Genomic DNA, 25,437 nt, shown 5'->3' on the forward strand with positions numbered 1-25,437 from the left:
TACCTCACCTATTTTTGTTATTATAAATTGAATTATAAGAAGCTACTTCTTATTTTAAATTATTCAATGCATACTTTTTCCGGCTTAAACCAGCTTTTTCTTTAAATCAACAGAAATTTGGTATTATTAAGAATTTTATTGTCAAAAACTGATTATAATTTCGAAAATTCAATACATAATCCATATGATATGAAGAAATCGTTTTATTATTTAACATTAACATGAATTATTAAGTAAAAACAATAAATATCAAATATATTTTTATTTTGTTAAACTACCTCACTAAGCTTCTATATTATTATAATCATTTAAATGAACTGAAAGTATTGGCAAATGTTTTATCATGTTCCATATGTTAAAAACCTATAGCCTTCCACATTAAATTTTCTCACTATAATTTTGTAGAAATATAAATTTTAGACACGTAGTTAGATATTATACTCAATATTTTTTATTATATTATACAAAATTTTATAAAAATTAATCAAAACTAATACCAAAAGAAAATATTCGATATTTTCCGGTAATTTCTATAATAATATCCAATTTTTAATCCAAAATTATACAAAATTACCAAAATATTTATTTTCTTTTTTACTACGTATATGTTAATATTTCTTGTAATATTATTTATATACATACATATATTCCCATGTTCGGTATCTACAAAATATAATATTACAAAAATATTAAATTATTTCATTATGGTATTCTCACTCAAACAAAAAAAAAAATGTATTTTTCCACTCATTCAAGATTTATTCATAATAATCTATTGTAATAATTTACTTTTACTCTCCCATCTTTTATAATACGAATACGAACATATTTTAAATAACATAATGAAAATTACCGCACCTAATTTTTTATGGTTTGAAAAACAATGAATCATAAATTGATGTTATTAATAAATTTTATATCAAGGATATTTCATCACCAATACACCATGACGCAAAAAAAAAATTAAATGAATAAAAAATGAACCAGTAGGAGAAAAATTGAAGCAATAATAAAAAGCAGAGAATGAGAGAGAAAAATATAATTTTGTATTATAACGTACTTTAGCCTTTAGATTAAATTTTACCAAAAAATTTATTAACTTCCATTACAACATCCCTATAACTATATTATAATATTTGTAATCATATAGAATCCAAATATTGACCACACCATAAATATAATTCTGTATATCGATATATAATAAGTAAATACTACTGAAGTAAAATGTTATAATAAATACCCGTGTAACAATTTTTTTCCTATTTAGTAAGATCTAACAAAATTGAGTACTTATTGAAAATTACATTAAATTTTTCTGCAATATTATTAAAATATAAAAATGTTAATTGCTGGGTAATATTTTATTAAATTAACTTTTACGGGGTATAATTGAGAAGAAACTCATAACTATTATTAAGAACATCGTAGAATATTTTAAAATATATCGACATTGAAAGCTTAAAAGTTTCATTTACCATTAATTAATATTTTAGCATTTGATTATTTTCTAAATTTTTGTGCTAAATCTAATAAAGCAACGAAACCATCACCAAATATTAATTCATTAAATAACTTGTAGCAAATAATTTTACTAAATTCAATGACTGGCGCCTAATAAATTTTTCTCAAACATTTTAAGATTTTAAGTGTATATTTTTAATATTGTTGTATTAAGCATCGTTATACATTAAGCTGGACAATTAGTCTAATGTAACTGAACAGCAAAGATAAACAATATTATTTTTCGAAAATTTTAAAAATCAAATTAAAAATTGTTACTTGGGAAAATATTGCTATTAAATAAGAAAAAAAGAAAATAATAAAATCATTTTCCTTCCTTAGAGAAAAATTTTTCAACCAAAAATAATGAAAAAGATTCCATAATGAAAGCAATAAAATATATTGATGGAAAAATTGGAATATTGCACTTCATTAATCATTGACATTTGAACCAACTAATAGGATCATCTATTCGATATTATCAGTGTATAAACAAGAACACAAATGTATAACAAAAATAATGTTTTAACATTATAAAAATATATTCAATCTATATATTTATATACCATAATCTTATATTATATACATAAACGAGAAAAGAATTTTCATTCTATTCGAAAATTCATTAGTACGATGAATATTTTACCGGAAAAATAAATTTTGTAAAAGAATTCAACTCAACAATAAAATAATGACCAAACATAATTTCTTCCTGGAAAAAAATTACCTACCTCTTGTATTTTATATAAAAAAATATTTTTGTCAGCATTTTTTAATAAATAAATTATTAGGTATATATGTAGGTACTCGATCTTTCATATTATTTACCCACTTTATATTAAAGACCACTCTAATTTAATAATTTAATTAATCTATAATTATAATCATATTTAACTTTTTCTCAGAATATTAAAAAAATATAATATAATTATTAACATTTTATCTATAATAATATTATATTATATACACATACACACAAGGTATTAATATTTGTATCGCAATAATTATTGAATAATAAAAATTTTTCATACTAACTAAAATTAAATTAATAATGATGACTTTTTAATGAAATGAACCATTTTAATTAAATTTAATTACTAAGGTCTATATAATATAATTTTGAGTAATTATAATTATATATTGAACTACATTTAGGCTATATAATAATAATTATATTAATTTTATAATTACATTTAATAATTATTATTCAATTTATTTTAAATTGAAATATATAATCATGCCTATTTATTTTAAATTTTATATTAAAATTCCTTAAAAATAATTGTATTGTTATACATATAGTTATAATATAATTAAATTATTTTCAAGGATCACATTGCTTTATAATATTTGGAATATAAATAATTAAATTAATTTGATAAAATACAAAGGGAATCAGTTCAAGTTGTTACATTATAAAGTCATGAAAATCAAAATTGATATTAAGAACTATTTTGCCATGGCATTCTCTAAGTCTTCAGAGTCTTAGGACGACAGTATGAAATTCGCCTTGTTTTTTATTCTTCATAGACATCAAATTGCAAATAAAACATTATATTCATAATAGTATTATAACAATATTAAATAGTAACTATATAACAGTCTTGATATAATTAGGATAATTGAAATATCCAAGTTAAATTAGTCGTATCAATTTACGATGATTAATATTATGTAAAAGTCATTTAAGATTATTAGATATCTTGATATTTTAATCTACAAAATATTGTAATTAGCAATCTGAATTTGCACGCATATACTAATAATGTACACATATAATTATTCGGAGACCGAGACCCTTAAGCTCATCAACATTAGCCCCATTCCAAGGCCTCTGACAAACTACAGTATAGGAGCAATACATGAAGATGCGAGATTTCCCTCGTGGCCACAAAAATCACTATTATAACATAGCGTGTACTTAAACTCAATTTATTATACACCATACTTTGAAACACTTATTATACTTTAGACATAAAATTTATTATTATTTATTTTGTATAAGTAATTAAATAATTTCATTGAATAAATTATTCATAAGTGCCTGGATTATTATTTAATATCAAATTAAATAATAATATTTTTAAATACATATATGTATATATATATAATATATTATATGTGTTCTGTTTAACTCAAACTAATTTTGTTTTAAGAATATTAATTAATATATTTTTATAGAATACTTTGGTATTAATTATAATCTTTATTATTACACATTTTATGCATAATTCATGTAAACCAAACTGAATTAAGAATAAACTCGTTTTCTTAAAATTGTAATGCAAATCTATAAATCTCAAACCTTTTTTTTATTAATGAGGGAAGAAAAAGGCGTTGTATACAAGAAAAACTAGTAACGATGTGTATACCAACAATAAATTCTTGCTTAAATATTGAATTTTATATTTTCGATCTACTCATGTTGTTCAAATTCTCTTTTAAGAATGGGAAGAATTAAAGGTTTAAATAACGAATGAATATGTTCTGACTGAATATGTTCAGATCGGCATGTTTAACTGAAAAAGCTCTTTCTCGAAGAGCTCCGTTCAGAGGCTAAAAAAGGTGTAATTTACGAGTAGTTGAGATGTTTTAAAGTCAATTCGGTAATATTGCAATCGGCAATCTTATTATCTTTCAAACTTTTGTACTTTGACAAAATTATTACCATAAGCAAACGTCGTTTTGATTGTATTGACGCGTATTGCAATGTTATTTTTTTTAATTTTAAGGTCATGTACTTAAAATTTAAATTTAATTTAACAAAATTTTTTTTTTAAATCACTTTTAATTTTTTTTTGCAAAGAAAACTTTTTCAATTACTGACTGAAAATTTTGTAATTTTATTGAATACTTTCATTCCATTCATATTGCGTTTTTTTCATGTTGCACTTTTTTTATTTTCTAGTAATTTTCATGAAGTGTTAATGACTTTAAACTTAAACTTTAACAGAAATTATAGAAATTAATAAAAAATAATTTAAAAATCATAACAGCAACGAGTGTAATAAAAAAACGGAAAATTATTATAGTAGTGTTCATTAGTAGAAAGAAAAGAAAAATTTGAATAAAAAGTTTGTGAATAAAATTAATTAAAAATATGGAATTTGTCTCAAAAATATTTTATTTAATAAAATAAATTTAGAAAAATACAACAAAAATTTAAATTATTAAAATTTCTTTAATGTTTGTAATGTTTTATTCACCACGATTTAATTATGTTAATTTATTACAATTCAATAAAATTTAATGTGAATAATAACAAAAATATTTACAGAATATTTAAATTGAAATCAATTATTTTTAAACAATTTAACTTAATTGTAATGTCTGATTTTATTATATGGTTATTGTGCGTCTTATTACGCATCTTGTGGTGCTGACTAGCTTTGGATAATATCACCATAAGAAAAGTTATGGTCGATCCTTTAAAAATATTTTGGGTATTAACAAACAGCAGTTATTTAAGTAATATTATAGGTAAATATTTTTAAAAAAAATTTTTATTTAAATTTTATGCAATAATTACAGATTTATTTAATAATATTTCAAGTATATATTTTTATATACATATGTGTATGTTAAATATTAATTGAAAAAATAATTGAAAGTGAATGTTGCCATTAATATTTTTTTAATATCCATGTTCGCCATTGACAACGTTTTAGAGACATCAAATCAAATTATTTGGACGGTATTATTCACCGGACATCGAATTATTTAAACGCCGGACAGATTCAAAATCTGAAATTAATAGCGTCTTAAGTGCATTCTTAATTTTAATTTCTTAATTTGATGTGTTTTGTTATTAATATTTTAAAATATTGTCATATTTTTCTACATAATATTGAGATATTTAAGAATTTTCGGATTAACTACCTATATGTCTTACTAAAATTACAATAAAGTAGTTTTTCTGTTTAAGAAAATTATTAGTTACTTTTGAAAAAAAAAACATACTCTCATTTATTAAACGTTAATAATTTAAAAACATTTTTCAATAGTGAGCCTTTCGGCTTCATGAAAATAGCAAACCTGACCCAATTTACATGACAATGAAAATATAACATATTAAGCATGAACTGTTAAAATTATAATACCATAATAATTGAATGCCAAAATAAAAACAATAAAAATTCCTCCCTTATTTTCATTGGCTTTTTAATTTTAACTTCTTAATTTTAGTTAAAAAAAAAAAATTCATCATATCAATATAAAAATAAAATTTTTTTTTTTTACAAATAATTATAAAATTTGATTTATTGAATAAAAATCTGCATTTTTTTAACCCAAGGGACCTATTAATTCAATATGTTTAACCATTAGCAATTACCAATTATTATTCTAAAAGAATGTTTCAATTTATCACTATTATTCAATTAAATATACATTTTGTGGCATTCCAAAAGGATATTATCTATATAATATACTCGTATGTGTATGCATTATAACTTCATTATACATTTTACCATCTACACATACATACACTCATTTAATAATAAATTTATTTTTGAAATATAAATATAGAATCGGATGACATATTCTTTACTCTTCTAATGTTTTATAATTCCACCTACATTATGAGAATATTTATAATAATAAATAACTTTTATACACTAACTATTCATTCTTCTATACATATGAATTTTCCTCATAGCACTAGGTACTACCTACATTATATTTACGCTTATAAAAATAATTTATTTTCGAAAAGAATAACCAGTTGTGAATAATTTATCATATTTATTTTCTAATGAATTTTTGAATTATACAAAATTTTATTTTTATAGGAAAGTTTTTAGTAATCGTATAGTATATAATTTAGAAAATAAAAATATTATTAGAGAATGTTTAAATAAATTTTAATGTTTCCACATAACTTAAGTATAATAATGATGATACCCCGCTCTATATTAATATCAAATTGCAATACAGCATAGTAATTTATATTAATTTTGTACACGTGCCTCACATAAGTAGATATATTATATATTTTCATTTATAAAATACATAATAAGTGAAATATTTCTTGTAAGTATAAATAAATAATTATATTATAGTTATGTTGAATTTTCTAACTCAGATATAATAAATATTTTTTGTAGTTTTACATTATGGTACATTTTCAACTATTTAGTTTTGAATTTTTTTTTTCCATTGACCACTATTGCAGTACTATTATAACATCTGCTATTTAATGTGAAAAAATTTATGTGGCGAATTAAAATATTACAAAAGTACATTACTAATGTATAACAAAATTTTTAAAATGGATTTAAATTTATTATTAAAATTTATTCTACATTCAAACAAAGATATTTTAAAAAATAATATTACAATTGTAATAATACTTATATAGTAGTGTTATAATAAATTCAAAAACTCCGAGAAAAAGCCAAAAAAATATGAATACTTCCAGGTCTCATAATATGCATATACAGTCATCCAATTTATTCACCGCATTTATTATTTTTGGTGATTAAATCTGATTGGATTTATACTAAAGTATTTGTATGGTATTTGTATTGGAATACAATCAATTAAATAAAATTGTTATTATATAAATTAATATATAAATGGTTATCAAAATATTTGCAAATACCAAAAATATATGTGAATTCTTCAATTCAAAATTTAGTAAAGATACCGTAAAGTGTCCTTTTTTTTATAAATATTATTTAATTTAATTAAGATTTTGTTTCATTACTTTCCAAACGGTTTTATGAATTATATGTAAAACATTTTTTGGTTTATATTCAGCTGTTCTGTCATTCAGTGAATTATTGTCAGATTCCATTATTATTTAAGTATATTTGCTATTCTTTGAACTGGCAATTGTACTGGGAACTAAAAAAAAACTTGAAATTTAATCCGTGCATTCTTAAAAATAATTTTAGTATTATTACCTTAGCAACATCCAATTAATAAAATTTCATTTTACAAATTAGTGCGTTTAGTTTTTTCACTCACAACACGTAAATACTTTCATATTATTTACGGTATACTGTATACCTAACAAAAAGGTATAATGCATTTAATAGTATACCATTAGACCTAAATTATTATTATAACTCTTTTTTTTTTGATAATTTCAACCTTTCACAATAAAATAAACTAAAAATTTTGAATAATTTGGTTTCTTTTTATTGGTGCGAATTAGTGTCAGATTGTTATTTTGTAAGTATTTTACATAAATTCCACTCTTTATGCCCATATACAAATTCTATAAATATATTTATTTATTTTCATGCTAATATACAATATATTTTGCCATTTTTTTTCTAAATTATACAATAAATAATAATATTATTCTTTGTAATATTATTTTAGATTTTCGGCTTTTAGAATGTATATAAAGATACATTACATACATAGCTGTATTCTATTTTAATTGAAATATAAAAAAATAATACCTATATGTAAATGTATAATAAAAAAATTGTTTTTAAAATTTATTTTGAAATTACATTCGCATTTTATAAATAAATTATAAATATTCATGAATTAGGATTTTGTTTTTTAATATTTTTCGGTTTCATATTTCGTTGAAATGTGATTTTAATTAAAAAGTATCATATATATCCTATATTGTACCTATTATTCCTATTTGAAAAAAAAACTTTATTTTCCATATGGCGCAAGTATTAAAAATTTTCAAAATATTTACTTTAATATTTAAATGATTTTCATTAATTTTATTTGTTATAAATATAAATTGTTATATATGTAATGTATGCTCATAGCTTAAGTATGAAATAATAACAAAATTTTAAAATATGAGCATAAATTAAATAAATTTTAATATGAAATCTGTTATTTAAAAAAAAAAAACAAAATTGTCGAAAATTCATTTTCCATTCAAACAAAATAAAAACTACAACCATAAAACTTTGGTTATTTTTATGCAAATTTTGTGCCTCTATTCGCATTACTTGTTTTCAAAACATTTATAGTATAAGTGAAATAATTAAAGCTCCTCTCACTGTTGATATGTCTGTAAGATTATGTTGATTCAAAACTATTGATTGTGTTCAGTTTATCTCAAATGTAGCAAACTAAATTCCAAAGTTTTTTTTACGTGACATTTAAAATAAAGTAGTAAAGTTGTCTGAAACTTGTTCTAGTTAGTCTTCTTCTAATTTAATCTGTTATAATTATTTACATTTACTTTGTACACAAAATTCCAAAAAAATTCATTTAGTTCATTAATATTCGCATTTAAAGTAAATTACTTTAAATAACAGCAAAATAATAGCATAACAGCAATAAATAATTGCTAACAGCATTTTATATATAGTTAAAATGTATAAACTCTTATACATTTTCTCTTATACATTTTCAAATTTCCAACAAAAAATACATATTCATCGTTCTTGCCATTGAATGTCACCACAAAAACACGCTTTATTGACTTTTCTTTAAACTTTTATTCATTATTTTGTGATGTGAATTTTCAATTTTTTCCATAACCCAAGAAACCATAAGAAAAACATAACCACAACAAATATTTCTATTTCCAAACAAAATAACTTTTTAACCTTATACAATATGTGTTATATTATTAACAAATACACCAGCCTGACTACTATATGAAATTAAGAGAAGAGAAAAAAAAACACAAAAGAAAAAATATATTTTAACAAACTTCAAGGACATTAATGTTATGTTTATATTTTGAAAAAAAAAAAAAAGAAAAAAATATGTGAGGATGCATATAAAAAAGAAAATTTTTTTTTTATATTCATTTAGAAAGTCGAAAATTAAGAGCAAGGAGAAATTTAGATTGTATAAAAGTATATTGAATTTAGATTGCATATACTTGTATGAATATGCGTTGGTGCCTTTTGTAATTCAATTCATACTGTGCGACTAAAATATCCGATTTTAACTCAACATTAGAAACTTCTTTATTTTTCACCATTTGCAGTGATAAAGTATAAAAAATTCAAGGACCTTCAAGAACAAAGCTTTATATTATAATTTATCTTCACCTTTAAAGATCAATAATTAAAGGTTTGATATAAGAGTTGAGATTTGTCTTATAATTTAGTTATATTTTTGCTTGCACGGTTCTTAAGTTCTTATACAAACTTCATTTATGAAAAAAAAAAAAAACAATTTTTTTTTTTCCGAAAAGTACCGCAATAAAGGCGGATATTGTACTGATTATTTAAAATAATCGGATTTTTTTTGCCTGAAATTTATGTGGGATGCTTCGCACTTATCTCACTCTGGATTGGACTTACCGAATTATTATAATATTTTTACTTATCCAAATCTCTTGTTTTAAGAATTTAACCATAGCCATTAGATAGCCAAGGGATATTAGAACAAAAATCCTCGTCTGCCATGACGTCACAAAGTATAAATATGATTGCACGAGAAGCATGTGATGCTACAAATTTTAAATAAGTTTTATACTAGCTTTTAAATTTTTACCCATATTTTTTTTGTTAACACAAAAATTAAAACAAAAATACCATCATAATATTATATTCAAATTCAAGGATACAACCTCACACATACACATAATATTATTCATTAACATTTAGTAGTTATGTACACAAATTTAATTAAATATTTTATGATGAAGTTAAATGAAAATTTTTTATTTTAAAATATAAAAAAAATGTTAAAGTTAACATCATTGTTTCTTAATTATTTGAAATTATTTTAAAAGGATTTTTCAGTCAAATAAATATTAGACAAAATAAACAATTAAGAATGTCTCTTAAAATAATATACATATTTTATTCCCGTACATATTATATATGTATGTAGATACCCATCAAATATAATGTAAAGGTAAAAGGTAAATTATGTGTATAGGATGTAATAATTGTTTTTAATTACACTGTTAATTGTTTATCTTTGGTTAACATGACGTAATTGCACCTTATATTATATTTATATTTAAATTAATTAATGTTAAAATTAGTAAGGTTTTAGTAAAAGAAAACGAAATTAATTTTGTTTCTCATTCTTATTAACCTTTTAATGTTTATATAATCTTGCAATACAATTATTTTACATTATTTACCATTATTTTTTAATTATTCTACATTATTAGCATTAATCGAGAATAATCAACAATATTAGACATTATAATAACTAGTTGATGATAGTTAATTGCAGAAATAAAGCATAAAATTAAATTCTTTCTTGATTAGTTAAATATAAATATGTGATTATGTGAGAATTTACTTAAAGATTGGTGTTCGAAATCTATATAATTTAAAATATTAATCTTATTATGCATAAATTACTATAAATGTATATGTTATCTGAAATTTTAGTAGTTCCTAAATTTTCATAAATAGTACATTTCTTTAGAAGAATTTAGGTTTTCCCACCTTCATCCCCTATCAAATGATCTCTTCTCGAGATTCGTAAAATTTAAATTTTAAAACGTTATATTTCCGAAAGTTCAAGCTTTTTCAAATGCTATGCCATTAAAGCTTATAATTCTTATTCTTAATTCAAGCAATTACAACTTAAATTCGAGCATTATGTTAACGACTCTTTAATTTTTTAACGCCTCTTTATTTTAAAGATTTAAGATCAAGTATTGGACATCCCAAAAGTATGCAATTTTTTAAATATATATGAATTAAACTAATTTTAATAGTGTTGCAGATTGTTTTTAACAGAAGTTTTTTCACTTGTTGAATGGAAAAGTGCTAAATTACAAATCATTGATTTGACCCAATTTTATTAAAACATACTAAAATTAATTAAAATATTATAATACTTGTATACAATAACTTTAGAATTTCATCTCAAAAATCTATTTATAAAATTTTTTTAATATTATTATTTTATTACTGTTGCTTCTGAAAATATGATGAAAAAATATCAAATACCTATATCAATTAATTTTTATATTGTATATATTTTAAGATGAAATTCTCTAAAAATTAAAATAAAGAACTGAACCAGTTCTATAATTAAGACAGTCTTTTAAAGGAGCACATTTACTTGAAAGACCAAAAACACTTTTTTATGCTGCTCTAATCATTTTTTTTTAAATCGTTTGCACTATAACTCTCCTATGAGACGAAAATTTTTTTAGGCTGAGAAGTGAAGGCCACCCCCATACCCATCCACTTATAGGATTTTACAAGCGACCTCCCAATCAAGTTTTCTCCAAACTAAGTAGATCTTCCAATCCAGAAGTTATTAAAGTTTTAAAATATCGATATGTGTGTAAGTAGATGTTGTGCACCCACTCACAGAAACAAGTTGCTTATTTTCTATGTTTTCGAAAATTAAAAAATGTTTTTGTGATTTTGAGACAATGGACCATCCAAATCGCATTTTTAAGAATTTTGTGGGGCTATAACAATGAAGGAGAAAATGAATATAGTTATAGATTATTTTATTAAATGTATGAAATTTTGGTTTTCTATTTTAGACAGTGTAAAAGAGCAAAACAAACGTACGGATAATCCCATTTAAATTATTAAATACATATTACAGTTTCTGTGTAACTTGTTTTATGACCAGATAATATTAATTTGATATTTTATTTTCAAAAACACAAATAAATTCATAATTTTTTTTTATAATAAAAAAATATTCGAACTTAAACTCATATATTAAATTTATAACATTCTACATTATTTCTATGAAATTTTAATATTAAAATGAAATATTTCAAAAAATTTTATTGCACAAAACACAAAAAAAAGAATTAATTTTTTTAATCTTAAATTCCCTAAAATAAATTATAGCACTATTTCATTAAGGATTTTCATTTAATAAAACAAACAAACCATCATCAAATATAAAATTGCTATAAGATTTCATAAATTATTTTAAAATGAATGTGTTGTATGCAAGTACATAATACTAACACACATGTGCACACATACATAACACATACATTTGAAATATTATTTTGATATTATTATAAAATTATTTACGATAAATTTAACTTAATTCTAATGCAATTAATTATCATACTTTAGTATTTATACAACAACTAGTTCGTACTTATTATTTACAATATAAGATGTACATAATAATTATTTTATTTTAATAAAAGACTTTTATTTATTTAAATTAATACTTATTTATCAATGTATATGTTTATAATTTATTAACCATATACTTAAGTGTATGAAAGCATAAAGAACATGTTATTATAATAATTATATATTTTAAGTTTAAAAGCAATTAAATTTATTAAATTGTAATTAACTATAAATGTATTTAATGGGTTCATACACACTTGTATAATAGTTTCGTATTATATGCAATATTAATAAAATTTAAGTAAAGAATATTATACAAATGAATATATGTAGACATTTAAAATTATGTTATTTATTTAAGTAATATTCAACTATTAATTAAAATTCTTTCTTTGAATGTTCAATTTACCATGAAAATTATAATAGTATTTTGAAATGCAAACAAAAAATTTCAAGAAATTTAACTTTTGTTTTAAAATAATAAATTTATTTTTGAATTATTATTTATTTGAAAGAATATTTTTTCTATAGAATTACAAAATTAATATGAAATATTATGTATTTACATTAAAATTTAAGTATATTATGTGTTATACTTGTACAATCATTTAGATATTATAATGTTATACATAAAATTTCTCTTATAAAACACGAAAATTTATTCTTTAATTAAGATTTATATTTTTTATAAGGATTTCTGTTCCTATTTTTATTAAGGCCATAAAAACATTAAAGCAAATAGGAATAACATAAATTTTCAATTATTTTTATTAAAAAAATTTAATTATTACTTTTCAAATACAGTAAATTACTCTTTTTGAAAATCAATAAGTTAACATTAGAAAATTAAAGTACCGAATAAATCAAATTGTGTTAAGTCTACTACAATCTCAAGAATTTTTTGTTGTATTTAGGAATGGTAATTTTCTACATTGTAACTCATATTGTACAATGAAAAAAAAATAATGTATTTAAGAAAAGAAAATGCTGATTTCGCATCTAAAAATTTGATATTTAAATTATTTATGTTATCGATTAGCATTAAAATGAATTTTCAATGTGTATCCCACATTTAAGGTGAAAAATCAGGGATTCTCAGAATGTTCTCAAATTACACTACTTAAAATAAATTTTCTTATTTTTCAATAAGATTTTTAAAAATTCCAAAATATCGACTAAATTTTTCAATATCCAAAACAATATGGTTAACATTTGGAATAAAAATGTGATATATTTTTTACGAAAAATATTTTTTGGATTTTAACTCTACTGATTAAGAGAATCCTTTATTGAAACCATTTACTGACTCAAAAAACGAGAGATTTGAAATTAATACACGTTATTATATTTGTTACATACTTAAACTATATTATAATAGTACACAAAATATAAGTGTAACTAATTATTAATTCTATGATCATACATGCTTTCAAAATATGCATATATACATTTTTGTTTTGTTATATTTATTTTATTACACTATTAAATTGTACAATTCTGTACGTGATAAATTTCATGAAAATCATAAATTTATTAAATAGTTTCTATTAATATATATATTATAAAATTCCTAATGATGGCACGATAATAAATTTCATTTCAATATATAAATACAATATGTATAAGTAATATGATGTCACACCATATAAAATGGGGTGTCCTTCTAATACTAAATTACTATAAATTCAAATATATATAGTTGTTTTCAAAATATTTCACATTTTTAGTGATCTAGATCTTAAATGTACTTATGTCAATGTTAATGTCATCTTATATAAAATTTATGTACACATAATTTAAAATAATTATGCATGGAATCACAAATTGAATAATGTATGTATAGTTGAGTAACAATTATTGTTTTTAATTGTCGTAATCTTGTAGTACGACAAGTTTTTATTATTCATCAAAAATTATACGGCTGAATATTTTTATGCTTCTTTTTATGTTTCTCTCATGCTTCTCTTCTCATTTTGTAAACCAAAAGAAACGAAAAAATGTTTTGAATTAGAATAGAATTTTCTCATTTTAACAAAATATGCTAACTTTTTAAATGAGAAATCTAATTGAGAAGGCGAATTGGAGAAAGAATTTGATAAGAACCTAATTGATAAGTGAAGACAGGTTCACCTTAATAAAACTTATTTAAAATCTAAAACTTATATAAAATTATTTCAATTTTAGTACAATTAAACTTAGTACTGACATAAATTAATAATATCAAATAAAGCATAAAATAATATTAAATTTCTTCAGTTAACAAATCAAATATTAAAGTTTTTAAAAAATAAATTCAGTGTGCACACTTTTTAAAATACGTTGATTGTTATTAAGGCGTGAATGATTCTGAAACAATTCAAAAACAAAAAATATTCTCTTATAGACAGCTATTTATACCCAATCGAACGTGCGTCATAATAAATTTTTCTTACCCTTTAAGATCTAAGAGAATAAAGGTCTGAGATATAAACTAAAGTATATGTTTTGATCAGCTTAAAATTCTGAGTCAATTTAACCATGTCTATCTGTTTGTCCTTCCTGACGATAACTCAAAAATTTTTGAGCTAAGTCCACCAAATTTGCACAAATGATTTATTATAATAAATGTCAGAATCCTATTTAAATTTGATATAATCGAGATACTGGTTCGGGTAGCTGTTATAAAACTTCAAAATTTATTTTTTCTATATCTCAGAAATAATTGAATCTATGGTATTAAAATTCTTATAAACGAATACATAAGCAGGGCCAATGTTTTTGATAAAAGTCGTTGAAATTGCTTGGTTCCTTCTGGTACCTGCCATACAACTTGATAATTTATTTGGCTAAATCTCAAAAATTATTGATCGTATAGTTTTAAAAAGTTGCACAAGAAAATTATTGTTATAGCTATTATGTTTGATAAAAGTTTGGTAGTGCTATTATGTTTGGTAAATTTCTCGATTGCTTGTGGTACGAGCTACTATACATCCTCATAAATTGTTTGTTCATAGCTCAGAAATTGTTAAAGCTACAAAACTGAAATTTGGAACAAATGAATTTAGTGATGTGGTCATTATCATTCAGTGAAACTCTTTTGATTGTATGGCCATAAAAAGCAAGAGATTTTATGAAACTGTATATCAATTCGTACGGCTATCACAGAGTTGACACAGTCAACTATATCTATTCTCGTTTTCTTTTGAAATATTTGTACATAAATAAATCATATTTCAAACAATTTTTATCGTTAAATGATTTCCCGGAAAAACAGTATGTGTATGTATATTGTCTTATAATACTTTTTAATAAATTTTTTCTATCATTGAAATTCAATAATAGATAAATACATTCATACATACAATACATAGAAATCCATAATGTCCTGTTTGCGTTTTCATTTCTCAATATACGTAAAAAAGTATTATTATCATTCTTTAGACATCTATTTGACTTAGATTGATGATCCTTCTTTTGTTATTATCACTAACATGAAAAAAGCTCATATAATATTATAGAAAATTTTTAAATAAAAGAAAGAATAAGAAGAAAAATTTTAACTCTTTCTATAGCAAAAAAAAATTTTTTTTTTTTCATTTTTTTTTTCTTACAACTATATATAGGTATGTTTTCCTCTTACATTGTACGTATAGATAAAAAAAAAGAGATTCTGAAATAATGATGGTTTGTTTTTCTAAAATGTGGATACAGATATTTACCTGAAAGGTTGAAAAGGGAAAAATATCCATCAGTAAAACTAAAAAAAAAAAAACAGAAAAACTCATGAATATTTGATTCAATTTTTAAATGTTATTTTAGCTTTTCAATTTCATTTTATATTATTTTCTGTGATTTAATGTTATTTAACCCTAAAATTCCATTTTCACACAATAAAAATTTCAACTTTACAAAATTTATGCTTAAAATTATTCTAGTGGATTTATAACTTGATTGATTATTTGAATTTAAAAATATTCTAGACTCAAATAATAGTTAGACTACAAATCAATAGTTAGACTATAAAATCAAATATTTTTATTAGAAAGCATACTGACAAATGATAATCAAATGATGTAACGAGGTCTAAAATATGTTCGTTTTTGTAATTTTATTCCTTACTTCTTTGGTTATCACAACCATTCACAATGTACTAATGCTTGTCACTATAAAAATTTTCTTATTTTCACATAATTAGTGAAAATAATTAATAAAGCAATTTTATGCTAGTAATATTGAGTAACGAGTTATTATTAGCACATAATTAATTACCCTACTCTTTATAAAGTACAAAATGGAAAAATAATAGAAAAATAAAATGTCTTTGCTTCTTTATTATTGTTTAAGACATTTTGATTAACAAGTGATTAAGTTTTACTATAAAAAAAGTAGTGCCTAATTAAAATAAGGGGCAAATCAGATACTGTTCCTATATATTTGAAGAATTTGAATCCATTTATATTCCTCATTCCCTACCGTTTTCTTTAAATCATCAGCTACCGGTTGAAAAGAAAGTGAATGAGTGAATTGAACATCATGATTAGCGTACGATGATTCGTTAATTTTGTCTGTCTCAATCTTTCCAAAAAAAAAAAGAAGTGAGTACATGCAGAAATAAATCGATTAAGAAGGTCCTTAGTCGAGTTTTTTTAAATTTTTATTTCATGCACATTGAGAGAAAACTTTCAAATTAATAAATTACTAAAAGGACGACTAAAAAATTTTAGGACCTCAGTTTTTAGTTTCAGTTAATATACTAGATGATATTTATTTTCTTATCGTTGGTTTAATTTTTTTTTATTAATTTTAAATTAAAATTAATTATTTGGTTCGAATAATAAAAATTTCATTCTTCTAAAGATAAAAGACCTCTTTTTTCTATACACAAAACAAAAAAGAAAAGAAAAACTGTTGAGGTTAAAAGAAATCACCAAAGAGCTTCTTTTGTTTTTTTTTTTCATTTTTACCACATTTAGCTCTGATTTGAACTCTGGATTCATCATTTTTTATTATAAACTCTTAAAATAACATAAAATTGAATGGTTTTTCTTCTCTTCTTTGTGTTTTTATCAGTTCAATAGTATTTTTGCATTGATTATTGATCTACATAGTATATTGTAGATTCTTTTCTCTATATTTTCTATACATTTAGAATTTTTAGTTTTCATTTCATTCAATTTAGAATATTTGATTGTGTGCCTTTTTTTTTTTGCTTTTTACTAATACATTTTGATTTTTTTTTTTTTTTGATTTTGTTACTTTCCTTTTTTTGTAGGTGAAAGAATAATCATTTATATTTTTTTCCCCTAAATATAAATTAATAGAATTGAAATAGATAGGGATAAGAAAACAAAAGAATATTTTGAGAAAATGAAGTTTTCCTCTTTATAAACAAAGTATAAAAATATTGTGTGAAAAATCATTGGTTGGGGGAAAAACATAAGAAATGTTAGGCATAAAAAAAAAAAAAAAGAGAAATTTTTATGGTTTTCAAATCCTATTTAATGGTGATTCCATTAAGATGATATATGAATATTGTGGCGCTTTTTTTTTTTAAGAATATTTGTATGAACATAGTATAATGGACGTAAGTATCATTTAAAGTGTAAGATCAGCATGAAACTCGTTTACCACAAAATAAAAATGAAAAAGGAAAATAAGGAAAAATATCTAAGCCGAATTGTGTATATTATGGTCTTGCGTAAAAAATCCTTTTAAAATGGTTTTATTATTAATTTCAATTATCATTCAATTTGATAAGTACAGTTAATTAATAGGAAATTACATAAGGAAAATAAATTTGTTAAAATAGAAAATTCAAATCGATTTTAATTTATTCAGTAATAATTATTAAAATAAGGATGCTATAGTTGAAAATTCTATTTCTGCTTTCGAGATTACAAATTGCAAAATTCTAAATTTCTTTTAAACCATAGGCTTTCTTTATATTATTTTTACAAATGAACATTTTAAAATCTGTAAAAAAATTTATTAAAATCATTTTGATAAAATTCGGAAACTTTAATTTCAAATGAATTGTTGAAATTTTGTAGAAAATTCACAGTAATTTTCTACATCATATTCATATACTAATTTTCAATTATCCTTTTAATACAGCTTTTCATACATACACACACACATATTATCATCATGTACAAATTTTCTCAATAAAATTTAGAATTATAGAACGCTTAAGGAAAAGTAAAGTATTTCATTTTCAATATTAACTTTTTGTGTTGTACAGTTTGTATAAGACAAATTGTAATACATGAAATTATTCACTTTAATGTTATATGAAGTTTTTAAAATGAAAAGTGAAACAGAACCAATTTGTGATACCAAATTATTATGGTTAAGATTTAAAAAGAATAATTTTTCATCTTAACATCAAAATTTTAATATCTTCTTTAATTTTCATTTTTTTTTTTAAATAGTTGCTCTTCTATCATAAAGAAAATCTCTCATAGCATTTTAATAACTGATTATCTTTTTATTTTACCTTCTTTCTTAATTCAAAAATCAAAGTAAAATGAGTATTTTTCTCGTTCGTAAATACTCTCTTCTATGATGTATTATGTTGTATAACAAAATCTTAAAAAAGAATAATGAAATAGTAAGAATAGAATAGTAAAAAACTTTGTACCGTAGCCGTATACGAATAAAAATCTGGTTTACTTTTCTCTTAAAATCTAATCTATAAAGAAATATGAGATTTCTTTTTGTTTTTTTTTTTTATAAAAAACGAATACGATAAATATTCATTTAGTATAACAGTTTCATATGACAAAGAACACTGTCACATAAAACTGTTATATTACATGAATTTACAAAAATTATAAATTAGGTTCGATTTCAAAACAAAAGAGAATTTGTATTATAATAAAACTTGAAAAGTCGAGATTTCTAAAGCATTAGATACATAAAATTAATTGATCCTTTACTAAAATTCATGATAAAAATTTGAAAATTAAGCTTCTTAAAAAAATTTGCGTGGTAAACATTTAACTCCTACATTTTGTAAGACATAACTTTTTCGTCTCAACTCGGGAAATGAAAAATAAATTAAAAATATAAAAAAGATTTTCCAATCATCAATGTCGTCATATCATAAATAAAATACTTACTTGTATAACAAAAAATTAAGGTAATATTTATTTATGTAAACTATATTAATTTTAAGAAAAGTTATATAACAATTTTAAGGATCTTCATTCCTTTTGGCTTTGATTAAACTATATTATGTGTACAATATTATAGATTTTCATTACAAAATTTTAAAATGATATTTCTGCTTCTCTATTACAGAGATTTAGTTAAAAAATTTTTTTGGATGATAAGAACTGCGTGGACAAACAAACTTTCTTTTCATATTTTAACTACAGATATAGTTACATTAATATTCTAAAGATGAAAAATCTTAATAAAAAAAAAAAAAAGAAGAAAAATTAGATGAAAATAGAAAATTGAATGAAAATTTAAAAAACAAATTTTTAGTATAATCCTTATTATGAATGATGTACTTTAGAAACAAAATTTCCTTTTACTAGATAATAAAGTTCTTCATTGAAGATCTTGTTTACCATTAGAAAATAATTTTGAACGTTTTTATATGAAAATTTTCGAATTAAATGAGTTTGATTTTATTTTCTATAATTTTAATGAACAATTATTTAAGGATATTTGAATTATGTTTTGAATCAACCTAGAAAAAGCATAAAGTTTTCAATTTTAAATAAAATAAATTTAGAAACCATAAGCCCAACATATTTTCGATACAATCTCCATTAATTTTGCCCCATGCTTTTTCCAAAAATTTATAGTACAAAATTACAAAAATTTAAGATACTTCTAGGGTTTTCTATTAGACCATTTTTTTTTTGTTGCTAAAACATTGACAAGTGAAAATTTAGTGAGGATGGTTTAAAAAGTTAAGATTTTAAAATGTTACATCAGAATGCCCTTAAAATATTTAATAATATTGCATTTATCATGTTCCGGTAGATAACCCTAGACTTAAGATTAAATATTAATTATTAATTATGGAATTAAAACGATTACAATGTAAGATTTACTTGAAAGTTTTATCTCATTCACCTTAAAATCCTTTTTAAAACTTTCGTATTATTTTATTTTATATATCAAATATTAAATTTTAAAATTTTTCCAACTCAAAAATTTTAATGTTGCTCATCAAACACTCAGCTATGTAAAATTATAATTTATTTCTAGGTGAAGCAAAAATTTTTTTCAAAGAAAATCACATACAACAAGTGTGGTTAAATTTTTTTGTGTCCTTTTCATATCTTTTCATAGTCCTTTTATTTTGCATCGTTCATTATTATTATGATTTTTTATTAATCTTATTATTTTATTTATTGAAGAATGACTTACAGGCAACTTTAGTTGTTCTTTATTTTTCTTGTTGTTTTAGGATTTTTTTTTTTATTTCAGTATTTTGTACGCTGCAGCAATATTTCTGTTGTTTACGACAACTCCAATAATATACTTTCATTATTGAAACCATCGATGCATTTTTTTGATTCAATCAGTGCATTCTTTTATTCTTTTAAGCCGAAAACAAAAAAAAAAAGAGGAACGAAATGAAAAATAAAACAAAAAAACTTGAAAATATTTCATTCGAATTTCATTAAAAAAGCGTAATTCAATGGATTTTCAATGCACTAGCTTTAAATTTTTTTTCTTGTTTTCCTTGTAATTTTGCACGATTTTGTTTAGAATTTCTAAACAAAAACATAATTAGAAATGACAACTAACAACAGAGAATGAACGAGCAAAACAAAAAAAAAAAGCAAAACCGCATCCTCAATATTCACGTCAATATTCATGGATCATTGTATTTTTCAATGACTGAAATGGAACAATCGAATTTCCATTTTATGCTATTTTAAATCGTACATCCTGAAATATAACAAAATTTTTTTTTATTTTTTGATCTATCTACATAGGTACCATCGAGCTTAACATTCATTGATTCGAAACAATGCACGATTCCATGCAATATTATAGTGAAAAAAATATAACAATAATAATAATAATGAAAGAAAAAATAGAAATGTCTACAATGAAAGAAAATAAAAAATGAATGTCCTGTTTTCCTGCGGTACAATAACAAAAGGCTTATAAATAAGAAATTTTAGATATCAGTTTTTTTTTCTCCCAATACTGTTTACGTTTGTACTAAAAATACATAAAAGTATACAGTGTAATCACATTTAAAAGGACTCTCTCAAAATCTCTTTGAGAAAAATCAAGGATGTTTCAATATAATTAAAAAGTTCTACATTTCAGTGCTATTGATTTACTTAAGGTAATTTCAATTTCTTTTAAATGGTGATTATTTAAAAGAAATTAAAAAAAAAGCTTGTTAGAACAAACTTAATCCGAGAAACACTGGAACAGCTTTGGTTCCTTTTAAAATAGGTTTTACTGTATGTGCATTATTCTGCCACCAATCATTACTGTTCATATACATATGTTTGTATGTATAAATAAAAAAAAAAGAAAAAACTATACAATAATTGTTAAAACCAACTTTGAACGGTTGAACAGTTTAAGTATTCAATAATTCCGTAGAATGAAATAAAATTGAAAAAAAAAAATATACGAGTATATGAATAAGCAAAATTGAAATTCCTTTACGAAAGTTGGTACAATTTTTAGCCTTCAATTATTATACTTATAAAATCATTTTGAGTATAAAACGAGAATCGATATAGTTGACCGTGTCAACTCTATGATACCCGTACGAATAAATGATTTTAAACGTCGTTGATAATTGACATACAGTTTTATACAACCACTTGCTTTTTATATGTCTACTGCTATTTTATACATATATGGTAGTTACCATATAAACTCAGACAATCTAAAAGAATTCTAATGAAAATGATAACTACACCCTCAAATTCCTTTGTTTAACATTTCAGTTTAGTAGCCTTAATAGTTTCTGAGTTATGAATCAACAGTTTATGAAATTGCATATAACAGAATCCACAAGTAGTTGCCAAATTTCAACGGCTTTAATATAAATTCTATTATATTATAATAAATTATTTATATTATTTAAAGAAGATTAATATATAAGAATAATATAACTTAGTAACATAGATATAAGATGTATGACAGCTACCCTACTTCAATCATGTCAGAATCACTGCTTCGATCATGTCAAATTTAAATATGGTTCTGGAATTTATTTATAGCAAATTGTAGAACCATAATATGATGATTCATAAAAATTCGATGAAATTCACTCTATTAGTTTTTGGGGTGGATAAAACGAATATACAGGCAAACATTATTAAATCGGCTCAGAATTCGACATTAATCAAAAAAATATACTTGAATCTATATCTCAGACCATTTCTTTTTAGTGTTACAACCGGGAAGGCAAATTTAGTACACAAGATGCTGCATATACGTGTACACCAACACAAATAAATGTTAGCATTATTATTCATAGTTATTGTGGGAAAAAAGACAATATTCTCGTATGGTTTCTACAATTACAATATTAATCTCATTTTTTCATCTGTTCTGAAAAATAAAAGCAAGAAATTGTTTTTTTTTTTTTTGGTTTTAAAATATTGAATAATGATTTCGATATAATACACACAACCAATACCCACAAGTATTCAATGAATGTTAAATACAAGTATATTGCTTTAATATTAAGCATTTGCTCGGCAACAATTAAGAGTAGTTTGAGAATAAAACGTTGTTTTTCATAAAAATTCAGTAACATAAATGGAAGGTTTCCTTCAATTATTATACTTATATTATTCGAAATTTTGAATAATATTTTATGTATTTTCGTATTCTTCCCTGTATTTGAATAATAAGAATATTATCTATATATATAGACGATTTGGAAACTAATATTTTAATAGTTTATATTTTACAAAATTGGCTTTGATTTGTACAAGCAACACTATCAGTACAAGCGTTTAATCTTAAACATTTAATGGAGCTATTTCAACATTTGTGTATAATAAAATTAGTAGTGTACTTTTCAAGTATTAGTTCAGGTTTCTATTTTTTTCAATTCGCTTCGTTGAATCGCTGCCACATTTAAAACATACTTAATTTATTTAAAATTTCTCAATATATTTTTAGTAGATTTTACAAAAAATATAATAAATTTTTTGTCGACTTTTGTAAAAAACATAATTAGGTATTTGACATTCACTAATATTTCTCCGGGTCTACTAATTCTAGTATAACCCCCTTGGTTTTAACTAACTACAAATACGCACACTTAAAATAATAATTTTGCTTTAAAATTACAAAATTCAAACTCTAGCTTACCTATGAATTCATTATAATCGTATTAAAGCATTTTTAAACATTTTTTTTTCAAGGAGCCTACGCTTGACCCCTAGCTAAATTTCTTTTATAATAATATTTTTTTTTTTAAGTTTTTCTTTCATAATTTTTCATGTATGTAGATTTTAAGGACATTCCTTTATATTTTGTTTTTTTTTTTTTTTTTTATTTACAAAAAACTACTAATTTAAATTTTTTTTTTCTTCTTTACATAAAAAAAGGATAATGCGTTTTTAAAAGAATAAAAAAGAAATTTCATTTTTTTTTTTTGTGTTGACCCAATTCATTAAAAAAAAAATGTACATGGTTATATACAGTTGTACTCTGTGCAAAATACATAAAAATACCACAATTTTTGTTTTTAAATAATAAATTCTTGTAGAAGACATACAAACAAAAAAAAAATAATAATAACGAAGAGATTAATTTTTTTTTTTTGAACTTTAGAATTAAAAACTTTTCCAAAACTAAATTAAACTTTTCTATACATTATAAAAACTAGTATAACAGAGAAAGGGAGAGAGAGGAGGAGCAACTTTTGGGTAAAATATTCCAAAAAAAAAAAATTTTTTTGTGCACCCATTATATAATCTTTTCCAGAATTTTGTGCTTTTTTATAATGAATGAAAAAAAAAAAAAAAAAAAAACGAGTTAATATTTTTGATTTTTAAATTAAAAATTTTAATACTCAAGTAAAAATTTTGAAGCAACAAATTAAAATGTAATAGGATACAAGCATAAAAAAATAATTTAAAGGTCATCTATTGAATTTAATGAGAATAATATGAAAACCATGCTCTTTATGCAACAAAAATAAAAAATAAATACACAAACAAAAATATAATTGATTGTAATCCTTTGAAAATTTTTGAAATTAAAAAATTTTAGGCATTATAGATTTAATAATAAATAATTTTTATAATATAAATAAATTCAATGGTCTCTTGATTTTCTTACAATTCTCCGAAAACGGATAGATGTAAGAGTCAAAATAAATTTAAACTAGATTTTCTATTTTATTTTTTTAAAATAAAATTCTCGAATTTTAATTGAATTTTTTTTTAATTATTGGTAAAAATAATTCTAAATGGTATTCTGCCAAATTTAAAAAGTGCATAATATTTTATACCCTGTGGAAAAGAGTTTAATCAGTAGAATCTATTTCTGTATAGAAATTTTAAATAATAACTAAATAAATGAATAAATTTTAAAATTTCAATTGAATGGCAATTAAAATAATCCAAAAATTTATGCAAATTTTTAAATTCAAACTCTCAAGAGTAAGTTTATAGAAATTATATCCTTTGTTAAATAACAATTGAGTTAATTGAAAATTTTTAAAAGGTTAACACTATTTAATTACACTATTTTTTTTAAGATAAATAAAATTTTATACCGATCGTGTCGATATTACTGTTCGAATAGATAGTAAGGAGTTTATACTATTTGAAGAAAAAAGGGCCTGATTGTCTACCACGGTAATTTATTCAGCAAGTGAGAAGAAAATTTGTAACTATTATATGTTTGTATAACGCAATGAGTAAGTATTGCGTATCTTGTTTCTTTCTAAAATGTATACAAAATTTATTCACTTTGTAAGTTTTTGCAAGTGATACGTTCAGCTGATAATTTGTATAAA

The sequence above is a fragment of the Condylostylus longicornis genome, unplaced genomic scaffold (genome assembly GCF_029603195.1).
Source record: "Condylostylus longicornis isolate FDR11 unplaced genomic scaffold, ASM2960319v2 ptg000034l, whole genome shotgun sequence".
Lineage (NCBI taxonomy): Eukaryota > Metazoa > Arthropoda > Insecta > Diptera > Dolichopodidae > Condylostylus > Condylostylus longicornis.